The 14,620-nt window shown below is 39.3% G+C and overlaps 1 protein-coding gene and 1 long non-coding RNA gene across 4 annotated transcripts in view; one reads left to right on the forward strand and one right to left on the reverse strand.

The window, feature by feature from the left end:
* PLSCR1 (phospholipid scramblase 1) overlaps positions 1-1,695 on the reverse strand; it is a 31,693-nt gene extending 29,998 nt beyond the window's left edge. The window contains exon 1 of one of the 2 annotated variants that reach the window (XM_012437097.3): positions 1,443-1,695. The gene's annotated coding sequence lies outside the window, so the exon portion shown is untranslated. Of the gene's footprint in view, positions 1-1,355; positions 1,409-1,442 lie in introns of those variants that run through there. The other variant, XM_012437098.3, reaches the window with a different exon arrangement.
* LOC105706597 (uncharacterized) overlaps positions 1-14,620 on the forward strand; it is a 158,283-nt gene that overhangs the window by 57,054 nt on the left and 86,609 nt on the right. The window contains exon 4 of one of the 2 annotated variants that reach the window (XR_001104859.2): positions 427-1,226. The exons of the other annotated variant lie outside the window; for it this stretch is intronic. This is a non-coding gene — a long non-coding RNA (uncharacterized LOC105706597). Of the gene's footprint in view, positions 1-426; positions 1,227-14,620 lie in introns of those variants that run through there. 2 annotated transcript variants of the gene reach the window in all.

Below are 14,620 nucleotides of genomic sequence, written 5' to 3' on the forward strand. Positions count from 1 at the left end.
GTAGAATTCCTGAGCTGGAAGAACTTGCCTCATTCAAGGAAAGGAAGACCAGTGAGATTACGGAGCAGAAGAGGGAAAGATTCTTAGAGATGAGGATGGAGAGGTACACAAGGGTCTGCTAACACACAATTCATGTCTCTCCACCTGTACTCTAAGCTCCTTTACAGATCTAAAGGCAGTTTGATCTGTAAACCAGTTCTTTTACATGCCACTTTTCTATCCAACTGCAGAAATCCACTCATTTCCCTTTATTTGTATTTTTCATTTCCCTGCATTTTCTCATTGTTCAAAGCTGTACTATTGTAAACAGGGTGACATTAAGAGAAAGGTTTGTTCTTAGGAAAAGCTCAAGAAAGGAGCCCCCAAACTGCCTAACACTTTTAAGTGTTATTTGTAGTAACTATGTATCTCAATGTGATAAACCAGAAGAAACAACGACTGCCTCTGTTCCTGGAACTGGGAGCTGCCTGTACCTGGAACTGGGAAGTGGCCATGCCAAGACTTTCAGGAATAACAGTGCATGAATGAAACCACATGGGAACCAGAGAGGCAGCTTGGAGAAGCAGGGACTTTGTCAAATATTTAAAATAATAAAAGCTAACTTTCACTGAGTACTTTCTGTAGTGCCAGGCACTGCTCTAAGAACTTTACATTAACACATGTAATACTCTGTAGCTTTTTAAACAGTTACACAGTTTCAGAAATGAGACAATGGAAAGAACTAACATGTAATACTGTGTACCTTTTTAAATAGTTACACAATTTCAGAGAGGAGACAATGGAAAGAACATAAATGAGAAAGTGGCTGACAGTCCACAGATGTGAAGTAGTAGAGGCCGAATTTAAAGTCGGGCAGCCTGACTAAAGCCAATGGTCTTAGAAACTGGGCCATATACCGCCGCCATCTTTTCCAAGCTGGTATTGTAGAGGGCCTAGCATAGGTGTGGGCTCCAGGCAGACTTCAGTGAATACTTATTGATAAATGACAGCTTGCAGGCTGTATTAACCGTGCCCTCTAATAGCCCCACTATGCTGGCACATGCTCCTGAGCCCAGCCTTAGCCCAGGATTAAGGGCTGCTCTCTGCCTGTAAAGCAGTGTAACTACGGGGAAGCTGAGCCCCGCGAGGTGTTTTCAGGCAGGACACCCCTGGTCATTGGAACGGTTCTGGGGTGAGCCAGGGTGCCGCTGGGTGGCCTCGGGCCTCTGGCCGAGTACCTGCTCCACTTCCAGGGTCCCTTTCAGAGGCTTCTTGCATTTCTGGCCCCAACCTTCACCCCACATCCTCAACCCCCCAGAGCAGCAAACACTACCGACGGGCCGTGGCGCCGGTTCTCCGTAAGTTGCCCTCCATACCTGACCCTGGCCCTGGGACCAGAACAGGCTCCGCGCAGTTCCCGCGCCCGCGTCCCCGGGAGGCAGCAGAAAAAGCCGCCCGCGCACCTGTGGCTGCCGCTGTTTCCGCTCCCGAGCGAGCTAAGGTCCAGAGAGCAGGGTCCAGGCGGTGGCTTCCTCTCCCGCGCCTCCAGACTGCCGGGCACAGCTGCTACGCAAACTGCTCCAAAGTCAGCAGGAAGCGAGTCTGGCAGTAACCTTCGCGCCAACAGCCGCGGCTCCCGGTTTCGTTTCCTGGATCTTATGTACACAGCGCGGCTTCATTTCCCTGGTCCCTGCGCTGGCGCCCAGGTCCCGCGGGGCTGCTGGAGGAGGAGGAGCTGGAGGAGGGACTGCAGCCACCACCTAGTGTGTGGCCCGCCTCCTCTACCCCCGACTCGCTTCCGTGCTCCTCGGAGAGGCTCCAGAAACGTTTTTCCTGTGGTTAAGGGCACAGATGAACTGACACCTCGACGCCAGCTGGAACTCAAAATCATCACTCTGGCTTTGACCTCTATCCTTCGGAAGCCCGTGGCTTTTCAAGGCGAGGGAGCAGAGGCCGTTTAGACGACGAATGAGGAGGGGTCAAGATTGTTTTTCTTTATGGTGCCTTTTCTTTCTTGCTGCCTTTCTCTTTCTTTCTTTCCTTCTATTAAATTTTGTTATATTTTTTTAAATCTGTTTTTAAGCAGTTATTTGAATGTTTCAAAAGCTCCCTTTATTTTTTAAAATAAATATTATGCCTAGATCCTTTTTAAACTAGTTTTTATTGTGTGTATTTAAATTATATGTATGACATATCCATCAACTCCTGTAATTACACATTGCCGCCCGTGGGGCAAGAGCAGCTATAATCTACTCATTTATCATAAATCCTGAATACCACTATCGTTAACTATAGTCCTCATGTTGTACATTAGGTCTTTCCATTTGTTCATCCTACATGTTTGTAACTTTGTATTTTTTGACCTAAATTTCTCCATTTCTCCTGACCCCACTCCAACCTGGATGACCCTGGATAAACCAATGGTACCCAACCTTTTTGACACCAGGGACCAGTTTCATGGAAAAGAATTTTTCTATGGACCAGGGTTGGTTGGTGGAAGGTTTCAGGATGATTCAAGCACATTACATGTATTGTGTACTTTATTTCTATTATTATTACATTGTAATAAAAAATAATGAAATAATTATACAACTCACCATAATGTAGACTCAATGGGAGCCCTGACCTTGTTTTCCTGCAACTAGAGGGTTCCATCTGGGAATGAGAAGAGACAGTGACACCGTAAGTGTGTTGCTTCTGTCCAGTCTACTCTGTAATCTTGTTTTGGTGGTTGTCGCTGCAGAAAATCCTGCTTCACGAAGATAGGATGTTGAAAATGGAAGCAGGCTCTTCAGTGCTTTTGTGGCAATCTCAGGATATTCCGCCTTGACTTTAATCCAGAACGTAGAGATTTGAAGCTGTCTCAAAATCCTTTTTTTTTTTTTTTGAGACGGAGTCTCGCTCTGTCGCCCAGGCTGGAGTGCAGTGGCGCGATCTCGGTTCACTGCAACCTCTGCCTCCCAGGTTCAAGCAATTCTTGAACTGGGACTACAGTTGGGACTTAGCTGGGACTACAGGCACCCGTCACCACTCCCAGCTAATTTTTTGTAGTTTTAGTAGAGACGGGGTTTCACCATGGTGGCCAGGCTGGTCTAGATCTCTTGATCTCGTGATCCGCCCGCCTCAGCCTCCCATAGTGCTGGGATTACAGGCGTGAGACACCGCGCCCGGCCTCAAACATAGTTTTAAGGCCACCATCATTTGTGATCTCAAGCAATTGATACTCTTCTAGTGGGGACAAAGTCGATTCACCTGGTTTATTCACGAATGGGTCATGGAGACATTCATTCCCAGTTCAGGGTTCTTTTGTGGTTGGGACCTAATGCTTAAACTCTTTTGAAAGCTGAGATAGGTGATCATGCACCAGATGAGAGAAAGAAGTCCCTGGCTCAGTCTCTTTCAAAATCTCTGCTAATGTTTGAAACATGTCAAAAATCCCAATGTTTCACTCCTTGCCTCCGTAATTTCAGTTTGGCTTTCGATGCAGCCACTTTATCTGCTGACTTGAACGCAGTTGTCCTTCTCCCCTGAAGTGGCAGGTTGAGTGTATAGAGCAGTTGAATATGCCACAAAAGTAAGCAAGTTTTGCAACCCATTCTGTGTCACTGAAATGTGTCGCCAGTGGTGACCATTTTTCTAAAAGAAATCTCTGGAGCAGCTCTCATAATTCAAAAATTCTGGCCAGTGACCTACCTTTAGAATGCTGCTTCACTTCTGTGTATAAGAGAAGACATTTGTGCTCTGCGCCCATCTCCTCACAGAGCTGCACAAACAGATGTGAGTTAAGATAATGTACTTTCATGTGGTTGATAATTTTTGTCACATCCTGCAAAATATTGTCAAGTTCAGGTGAGATTTTTCAGCTAGCCAGCATTTTTCTACGGTTGACATAGTGCGTACTCACATTCTTGTCTCTTTGACCAGAGTAGTGAAACCAGAAAGCCCTCCAGTCATGGCAGCCGCTCCTTCCATGCATATACCTGCACATATTGACCAATTCACTTTTCCTGATCTGTAGTCATTTAAAGAGTTAAATAGTTCTGCAGCTGTGGTTTTGATTGGCAACAAAAGCTCACATAACACATCCTTGTGCACATACTTCCTGAAAAATAAATCATACACACGAAAAGCATTGTTGCTTTGTTGTCAACTTTGGTAGCCTCATCAACCTGGTTTACGTACCACAGTGACTCATTAATCCTCTCTAACAATTGTGCCTCGATATTGTCTGCTATTTCATCAATTTGTCTAGTTATGGTGCTAGCCGAAAAAGGAGTATGTGCCATCTTTTGAACTGCAGCCTCTCCTAAAAATTCACAACAAATGTCCCTAGCAGCAGGCAGGATCAATTTTCACCAATAGTAAAGGGCGTCTTACCTTTAGCAATGCGGTTAGCTACTAAGAATGATGTGCTCAGTGAATATATATTTGGTGATGTGGTGGCCTTCAATAATTGCTTCTATGTGTTCTTTGTGTTCATGTTTTCATGTTTTTTTTTTTTTTTTCCCCACAAAAAACTCCAAAGGCTTGTTTTTTAATGCAGGGCGCTTCGTCTCCATGAGACAAAACTGTTTTGGAGATTTCATAGCATCATTGGATAGCCAGTCACCATGTATTATACAAAGCAGGCTTGGAGAATGGGAACCACCTGTTGTAATAAACCTGTAATTTAAGTAGGACTCTGGGTATTTTCCTTTAACTGCAGCTTTCTTTTGTTCTGCAGTCTTAGAGTCTTCTGCTGTCTCATCATTGGGTCTTTCTCCATTTTCAAAGAAGCTGTCCAGTGATGTTTGTTTTTCACTCATTTTGGCTAGGGTTAGCTTGTGCCCTTAGCAAAACCATGACTAAGACAAGTGCACAGCGTGGGAAAGAGATGCAGATGAAAGCTGTAAAATAATGGCTGGGGCATGCACAGACTAAAATAAGTGTTGGATTCTGACTTAAAGCCTGCCACCAGGTGCAGTTATACAATTGAAGTACATCAATTTTCCACTGTAAAGCCTGACACCAGATGCATCTTAATTGTCACTTATCACTTGCCACTTGCCCCTCACTGGTAGGGTTTTGATGTGAGTCTATAAGCAATGTATTTATTACGGTTTCTGTGCAGTCAAAACTCTCTGCTAATGTTAATCTGTATTTGCAGCTGCTGCCTAGCACTAGCATCACTGCCTCAGCTCCATCTCAGATCATCAGGCATTAGATTCTCATAAGGAGCATGCACCTAGATCCCTCCCATGTGCAGGTCTGTGGCCTGGGGCTTGGAGACCCCTGCTATAAACCACTATTAAATATATTTGACCTTTTCTTTTCTTAATTTCAGCTATAAGTGAGATCATGCAAAATTTTTCTTTCTGTATCTGGCTTATTTCATTTAGCATAATGTCCTCCAGGTCCATCAGTGTGATAGCACCTGGCAGGATTTCCTTCTTTTATAAGGCTGAGTAAGATTCCATTTTGTGTGTGTCTCTGTGTATGTATACACATACAATGGAGTATATGTATCTTTCTTTATACCTTTGTCCATTGATGGACACCTAGATTGTTTCCATATCTTGCTTATTCTAAATAATGTTGCAATGAACATGGGAGTGCAACTATCTTCAGGAGATGGTGATTCCGTTTTCTTTTGTTAAATACACAGAAGAGGGATTTCTGGGTCATATGGTAGTTCTATTTTTAATTTCTGTAGGAACCTCCATAGTGTTTTTCATAATGGCTGCACCAGTCTACATTCCCACCAACAGTGCACAGGGATTCTCTTTTCTCTATACCCTTGCAAACACTTGTTATCTCTTGTCTTTTTGATTATAGCAGTCCCAACAGGTGTGACATAGTATTTCGTAGTAATTTTGATTTGCATTTTTCTGATGAATAGTGATGTTGGGCACTTTTTCACATACGTGTTGGCTATCTTTATGCCATTATTGAAGAAGTGACTATTCTTATGTCATTTTTGAAGAAGTGTCTAATCCATTTCCCATTTTTAAAATTGGGTTATACAGAATACATAAGGAGGTTAATTCAGAAATAACATCTCCGTGCTGACGTTGCGAAGGAAGAAACTAGCCTTACCAAAGAATTTTAATTTTTTGATTATATTACCAACACAAAATCTCTTTTTTTCTTTTTTGAGACAATCTCACTCTGTTACCCAGACTGGAGTGCAGTGACACAATCTCAACTCACTGCAACTTCTGCCTCCTGGGTTCAAGCAATTCTCCTGCCTCAGCCTCTCAAGATGATTTATCAACTAAGTGTTGAAAGAAGAGTAGAAGATATCCACAAGCAAAAGGCAGCAACACAAACAAAGAAAGGCCATGGTGTATTTTAAGAATGCAAGCAGTTAAATATGACTGCAGTGCAAGATGGAGCAAGGTATGGAGTTTACAGAGACTCCTGATTTTGCGGAAGAGACAATTAACTGTGGATCAAAATTATTGTTTTCTCTTTCATGGGTAGAATTGTTGCTGACAAGTGGCTGTCTACCTGGGACTGTATTTCCTTACATAGAGGTGTGGCCACATGACTGAATCCTAGTCAATTAGAATGTGAGAAGAAACAAGTGTTTAATTTCTAAGCAAGAATTTATAATAGGTGAGCCTTCACTGCTGTTTTCCATCCATTGGTTTGATGCAGAAGATGATGAGATCTTAAGGGATGGCTGAAATACAAGCAAATACAAATTAACCCTGCAATTCCACATGAATAAAAGCTGTCCATTAGCCAGAAACTCTCAGCTTGATAGTCATATAAGGGAGAAATAACTTCTGTTGGAAAATTTTTTATAGCAAATAACACTATCCAAACTAATAATGCCTGGAAAGATTGGGAAGGAGTATTGGTTTAAGGCTGTATAATATGGAGAAGACAGTGGCTTTTATCTTGGAGGATAGATTGAAAAATGATATAATTTTAAGTATGATAAAGACACTATTAGGCTCTTGTTTTGGAAAGACTAAATTAGTGACAGTGTGAAGAATGATTTGTATGATAGGAGAAACAAGCAGCTAGATTATTTTAGTTACAATTCAAATTCAAAATAATCTAATCCTGAACTAAAATAGTGAGGTGGTGTTAAGTAAAAATGAAAGGAGGGAGGTCTCTAAGGGATTTAAAAGCAATAGGTGGTGCTTGATGACTCAATAGATTTGCGGGAGAGGAAGGAAGAGGATTATCTTAAGAATGTTCCCACCTTGGGCAATCGATAGTACACATATATATGAGGGATTGCAGAAGAAGATTTGGGGGTAGAGTATGGTTACATTAATTTAGCTTGAGAGGCTTATGGGACATCAAAGTTGGAAAAACTGATAGCTTTTTAAAATAAACTTGCCTGCCTCTTAGAAGTGAAACAGCTGTATGCACAGTAATTGAACCCATGGTTTAGATAGATCGACACTGCTGAAAAGTTATTGCATGAAGAGGAAGTTCAAGTTTGGGAAATTGGGACACCCTTGTTTAAAGACCATGGGTTCTTTAACCTTTCTTAAAGCAAACTGAAAGGGAAGACCTAGACAGTGTAAGACAGCAGTGTGATTTTACTGAAACTAAGACATGACCGACTTAAATAAGGACATGATGAATGGTATCACAAATTCCAAGGAAATAAAAGAAATCGTAGTTGTGGTGGTCAAGTCCTGCAAGATGAAAGATGTGTAAGATAGCAATGTAAAAAAGATGTCTAAGATAGCAGTGTGGTTTTTCTGAAACTGAGATGTGACAGACTTATATAAGGAAGTGATGAATGGTGTCACAAATTGCAAGGAAATAAAAGAAACTGTAGCTGTGGTGGTCAAGTCCTGTCTCACAGTTCACATAGTATCTTGTCCTTTTGTTTGCACCTAATGACGGTGAAAGAGTGCTCACATATACCTTGTGGTCAAACACAATGTCTAATTGACTCTTCTCTCCATCCTCCCAGTTCATAAAGGAAAGGAAGTCAATAATCGGAAGATATATCCCACAGTGTTATGCCACCATCTGAAGCCTACTGGGCGGATGCTATCTGGATGGAAAGAAAATAGGATCTCACAGTGTAGCTTCTGGTTTTACTAATGTAGTTATTTTTTTCTTCAGGCAGGGGAGAGAAAGAGAGAACATTCTTTTTAGCCAGCAGGGTGGGAGTGATCATGCGGCTGCATCAGCTTTCTCTGGGAGGAGGCACAGGCTGAATCTATGAGGCTAACCAGTTGCAGCTATGATTTTATCAGGCACCACCTGATGAACTTGACTGCTTCAGTTCTTCACGTTGCAAACAATTATCACTTACCACAAATCCAAACCTCCCAAACCAAACAAAATGGTTAGATTTAGGACCTAAAGATTTCTACTCATTTAAACAATTGTTGAATGACCATCTTAAGAAACAAATGTTATTAGGTTTTTTTTTTAAAGCTAGAAATTGAAGAACAAATAAATAATTTTATAGATTTCTTCTTGCTTTTAGTTCAATATTTAAAAGTTCCCATGGGCTCTAACAATTAAATACCTTTATCAATTACAGAAAGGTCAATTTTATTTAAATGGTGGGGGTGGAAACTATATTTCAGTGGTTTGCAGAATCAAAGGGAAGGGAATGAAATACAGACAATAAGTTTAGAATTTAAAAAAAATTAATTACTGTTAACCAAGCTTACTTAAAAGAAATTATAGGCAAATATCATTATCACTAACCATAAAATGTAATGAGAACCTAAAAGGGAAATCACTTCACCACAAATCCATGTAACTCAGCATTTATTAATTGGAAACATAAATTTTCCTGGAGGTATCACAAGCAAAAACAAGGGAAGAGACACTTTACTATAAAGTTCTGAGACCATTCTGAAACCCTATTAACTGAAGATCCTAAGATTCAGATATAGGGTGTATTTGTCAGAGTTATTCAGAGAATCAGGACCAATAGGAAGCAAACAAATGATAGAAATGATATATTGGGAGGGATTGGCTACTGGGACTATGGAGGCTGAGAAGCTCCATAATTTGCCATCTGCAAGCTGGAGACACACAAAAAAAAGCCAGTGGTATCGTTCCAATCCAAGCCTGAAGGCCTAAGAATCAAGGAAGGCAACGTGGGTCCCAGAGTCAAAATGCGTACAAACATTATTAATATAAATGCTGATGTCTGAGGGCAGGGGAAGATGGATGCCTCAGCTGAAGAAGAGAGTGCAAAATCATCTTTTTCTTTGCCTTTTTTGTTTGATTAGTCTGTCCTTCAGTGGATTGAATGTTGCCCACTCACTTTGGTGAGAGAGACCCTTACTCAGTCTACTAATGCAAAGAGCAATCTCTTCAGGAAACACCCTCACAGTCTGTGAGAGATAGAAAAAAACAAATTTGTTTTTTCTATTCTCACACACTACTCAGCACTCACTTTCTGACAATGAATGTTTATGGATTTTTTCTTCACAAGCCAACAGGACACCAACTGGGTGTCCTATAATTCAATTCGATTCTTACACTATCTACCTGGATTTAGAGTCAGATCCTATAGGTTAAGGGATCAGTTCCAAAGGAATACTCCCTCACTTCTGATGCCAATCACAAGGAATAGGTTGTCATTTATACTTCTTACCAGCAGGCTATAAATTAGGTTCTCATGACCCACTCCTGGGTTTGATTAATTCGTTAGGATGGCTCAAGAACTCAGGGAAATACTGGCAGTTACTGATTTGTTACATAAATGAAGACTATGATAAAGGATACAGATGAACAGATGAAGAGGTCTGGGGGAAGGGGAGTGGAGTTCCCAGAACCTCTCTGAGTATGCTACCATCTAGGTTCCTACACTCATGAGGCAATCCTGAAGCACCCCAACCCCAGTCCTTTTTTTGGTGGCTTCATTATGTAGGCACAATTGATTAAATCATAGGCCATTGCTTATCTACTCAAGTTTTAGCCTCTCTCCCAGTGTCCCCAGAGGTTAGAGGTTGAGACTTTAAAATTCCAACCTTCTAATCACATGATTGTCTCTCTTGGTAACTAGCCCCCTCCTGAGACTATCTGGGAGCTCACCAACAGTTACTCATTAGAACAAGAGATGTTCTTATTATGCAGGAAACTTCAAGGGATTAATGAGGGTCTCTGCATCAAGAACCTGGATCAAAGACCAAAAATTCGAGCAAAAGATCCACCCAGCACTCCTATTGCTCAATAAATTACAAGAGTTTTAGGAGTTCTGTGCTGGGATCCAGGGGTGGAAACCAAATATATATTTCTTATTACCTCACAGTATCACAAATCACACCCAGAAATAATACTCAACAGGCTATTGGGCATTTCTTTCCCCAGTCAGTTTAACACATATAATTAACAATCACAAAAGGGTTCACACCTCTGAGTAACATTTGGTTAACATACTGAGTAACATTTCGTTACTCAGTCAGAGACTAAGCTTGGATATCAAATTCATACTCCTTTATGAATGCTAAATTTAAACAAAGCAAAGTAAAATATCACAAAAACCCATAAAGAATCAATAATGCCTTTAGCTCTTTAAAATCATTATAAATCTGTCATGTATAAATCTAACCTGAGTTCAATATAGGTTAACATATTACATAAGGTCTATAGATAAATATCACAATTACTTACACTCTATCTTGTTTGCCCTTTGCTTGCTGTGTCCTCTGATCACTTTACTCTTTATTTGTAACACCTACACCCAGGTCACCAGTGGAACCAACATTGAAAACAAACAGTAACATATGGCAAACCACATATGGTTTGTTAGATGCTAGCTCTACTTTCACAAGTTCAGTACTGATAGTTTTCCAACATTTTATCTACAATTTAGAAATGGAAATATTTTAATATTGAATTTTCCAATAACGATATGCTCCTAGTTATTTCTTTTGTGGTATATAAGAAATATATATGTTTTGCTGCAATTATACACTGCTGGTTATTTTGTGGTATATTTCTTATACCACATGTACTTATGTGCAGCATATCATTGCAGCGAAACATTGCTAACGCTTATTGCAGGTTTGAAAATTCAGATGGTGAACGGAATTCATCTGCAAACTAATATAATACAAATTTATACCAGAGAGGGAATTTCATTTATAGATTGAGTCATTTATTTATCTGCAAAGAGATAATCATAAGAATTTTTCATAGCTAGTTTGATAAATATAATGTTATTTTAAGGAATGTAACTTTCATTTGTTATTAGTCTGGCAAGCAGATTAAAATGTTTCCTTCACTGAGTATTAAGTGTCTAATTCATTCCTTTGCAAACTGGAGTATTACTAGGTTAAATTTAGTCTGGGATATGTAGTTGAGAAATTCAAATAATTCACGATAGATGGTTATAGATTTTTAATGCTCATGATTGTGATAAAATTTTAAAAATGGAAATAAATATCCATCATTTTTTTCTGTTCTTTTTTCTTCTGAATAATTTCTTAAAGATAAATTTCCAGGTGGGTTTCTGGGTCATAGTGCTTGAACATTTCGATACTCTTTGTCTATCTTGTCAAAATGCTTTCCAAAATAATTTTACCAAATTTGCTTTTACATGAACATTTCTTTATACTTCTAGAATAAAATAAATGAAAAATAAGATATGTTTATTCATGAAAGCTCATATGTACTTAGATTATTAAGCTTTAAAATAGATGGTTAAACATGATTTGAAGAACGAAAATGGTTTTGATATAGTCTGTATGTATTTATAAGCACATCTACATAATTTTTAATGAACTTAAAACTTTCTTACAAACACTATTTTAATATGTATAATACTAAATATTTAATATATATAATAATGTGTATAATATGTATAACATATACAAACACCATTTTAATATGTATAATATTAATACAATGAAATAATAGCATGAAGAATTTGAAAAGGAAAATTACAAATGAACTATTCTATATAGATGTCATTTGCATAAGATTGTTACTTAAAGTGAGAAATTAAGATAGCAATTTCCTAATGATTTACCTGTCTTAACGTCTTCAAAAATCATGAAGTAGTAGGATGAAAAATAAAAAATATTTTATTTGTTGTGACTTAGTAGAAGACTCCTGTTCAGAATTCAGAATATGTTGATGCTCTTAAGGGACCAGTGCAATTGTGACATGAAGGACAGAAACGGCAAACTACCAAATCAAGGTGATGATTCTAGGGCAATATATCATAGACCTAAGCTTTTCTTGAAGCTGCTTGCTATAGTTTGGATGTTTGTCCCCGAAACCTCATGTTGAAATTTGATCCCCAATGTTGGAGGTGGAGCCTAATAGGAGGTGCTTGGGTCATGGGGGTGGATCCTATGTAAATGAGCTTTGTGCCATCCTTGCAGTAATGAGTGAATTCACACTCTGCACTTTCCTCCTCTCTCTTGCTTCTTCTCTCACCATGTGATCTCTAGAAACACTGACTGCTTTTCCCCTTCTGCCATGAGTGGCAGCAGCCTGAAGCCCTCACCAGAAACAGATGCTGGTACCATGCTTCTTTTTCAACCTGCAGAACAGGGGGCCAAATAAACATTTTTAAAAAATATATAAATTACTCAGTCTCAGGTATTCTTTCATAGCAAAACAGTGGACTAAGTAATTTCTAAATCTGGATATTTCTAGAATGTTTGTGTGCAAAGTGGCGCTAGGCCACTTTTTTACAAAAGTTTTGTATATTACAAGGTAGTAATTTGTTGCATATTTTACAAATAATATAAAAATTCCTAAAACCTAACCACATATTAATAACCTCTCAAACATAATATGCTTCTTTCCTGTCTTTCCTGTGTGTGCAGTTCTACTTGTATTTTTAATAAAATTTCCTCAGACTGTTGATACAATTTACTCTCCTACTTTCCAATTATATATGACAATTGGATCCCCACAAATATATTTCAAGGTTTGCATATCATTTCATCTAATAATTACATCATAATATATTTAAACATTATTATTACATATAGTATGGTGAGCAACCTTATACATCAAATATATGAGTGTCTAGAATTTTTTTGGGGTGAATTAGAGTCCTAGGATTAAAATTATTAGGCAATTAGTCCTCTTTGTTGTTGCTAACAAGTAGTAGTACAAAATGGAACTAGGGTACATGGAGAATGGGGACTCTGGTATCTATTTTATCCATATAGGCTTGCAGATGGAATACAGAAAAAAATAAGCAAGAAAAACACTTACTATATTTCAGCAGTTAGTTTGGCAGTATGAAAGGTGTCAGAATCAAAATGGAATCACAAATGACTCCATTAGGAAACCCCTGACAAATAAATCCTGAAAAGGCCATGAAGAGAAGGTTCTCATGCTTACACGTGTGCCCGATATTAAAAAGGACTACAAAACCACAACCTTGCACAAAGGTCACCACAACCTTACACAAAAAGTACTTCTGCAAGAATGTCTGCCCAGTAACTGCCTGTGCAACCTCAGATTGGCATTACCCTTTTTATTGATTTTTCTAGTCAAAGATAATTATTTTGAAATAATTATGTACTCATTTTTTCTGTCAAAAACCTTTGTCTTTCTTTACCTTCCTGAATATGAGCATGGTTTACTATGGCAGGCATGCTCCAATTGTAATGCTGTATTCTCAAATAAACATCTTGTCTTTTCGAGAGCCCCTCTATTTGCTATTTATGTTGACAGCAGTGCTACTAGTTTTAGGTAAAACATTTTATGGCATAGTCTGGGGCTGATATTTAGCAATTATGTGCCTGCATGCAAGTTATACAAATTGGTTGACACTTACATTAGGTTTTTTTTTTGTCATTGTTATGCTGCTCTAACAAATCACAAGATTTAGCAGCATGTAACAACACAAATTTGTTGCCTCACACTTCTGTGTGACAGAAGTCTGGGTAGGCTTGAATGGTGGATTGGTCAGGGTTCTCTAGAGGGAGAGAACTAATAGGATATATCCATATATGAGAGGGAATTTATTAAGGTGAATTGACTAACATGATAACAAGGTAAAGTCCCACGATAGGCCATCTGCAAGTTCAGAAGGAAGGAAGCCATTGGTGTATCAGTGAGAGTCCCAAAACCTTAAATGTAAGGAAGCCCATAATGTAGCCTTCAGTCTTTGGCCAAAGACCCAAGAACTCCTGGAAAACCACTGGTGTAAGCACAAGAGTCCAAAAGCTAAAGAACTTGGGGTCTGATGCTCAAGGGCAGAAAGCATTCAGCACTGGAGAAAGATGAAAGCCAAAAGATTCAGCAAGTCTGCTCTTCTGTCTTTTTCTTCCTACTTTATTCTAGCCATGCTGGCTGCTGATTAGATGGTGTTCACCCAGACTGAGGGTGGGTCTGCCTCTCCAGTCCACTCACTCAAATGTTAATCTCCTTTGACAACACCCTCACAGACATACCTAGTAACAATACTTTGCATCCTTCAATACAATGAAGTTGACACTCAAAGTTAACAATCACAAGTGGGTTCTCTGATCTGGGTCACATGAGATTGAAAGGTGTTGGTCAATTGGGCTCTTACTAGTGGGAAGCCCTGGAAAGAATCCACTTCCAAACTCCTTTAGTTTGTTGGCATAATCCATTACCTTGAGTATGTAGAACTGAGGACCTGGCTTCGCTTCCTTGCTGGTTGTCAGCTGGGGGACCATCCTTAGCTCCACAGGGGCCCCTGCATCTCAGGACAAGTGATTTG

The sequence above is a fragment of the Aotus nancymaae genome, unplaced genomic scaffold (assembly GCF_030222135.1).
Source record: "Aotus nancymaae isolate 86718 unplaced genomic scaffold, 86718_ANA_hifiasm-v0.15.2.pri h1tg000019l, whole genome shotgun sequence".
Taxonomy (NCBI): Eukaryota; Metazoa; Chordata; class Mammalia; order Primates; family Aotidae; genus Aotus; species Aotus nancymaae.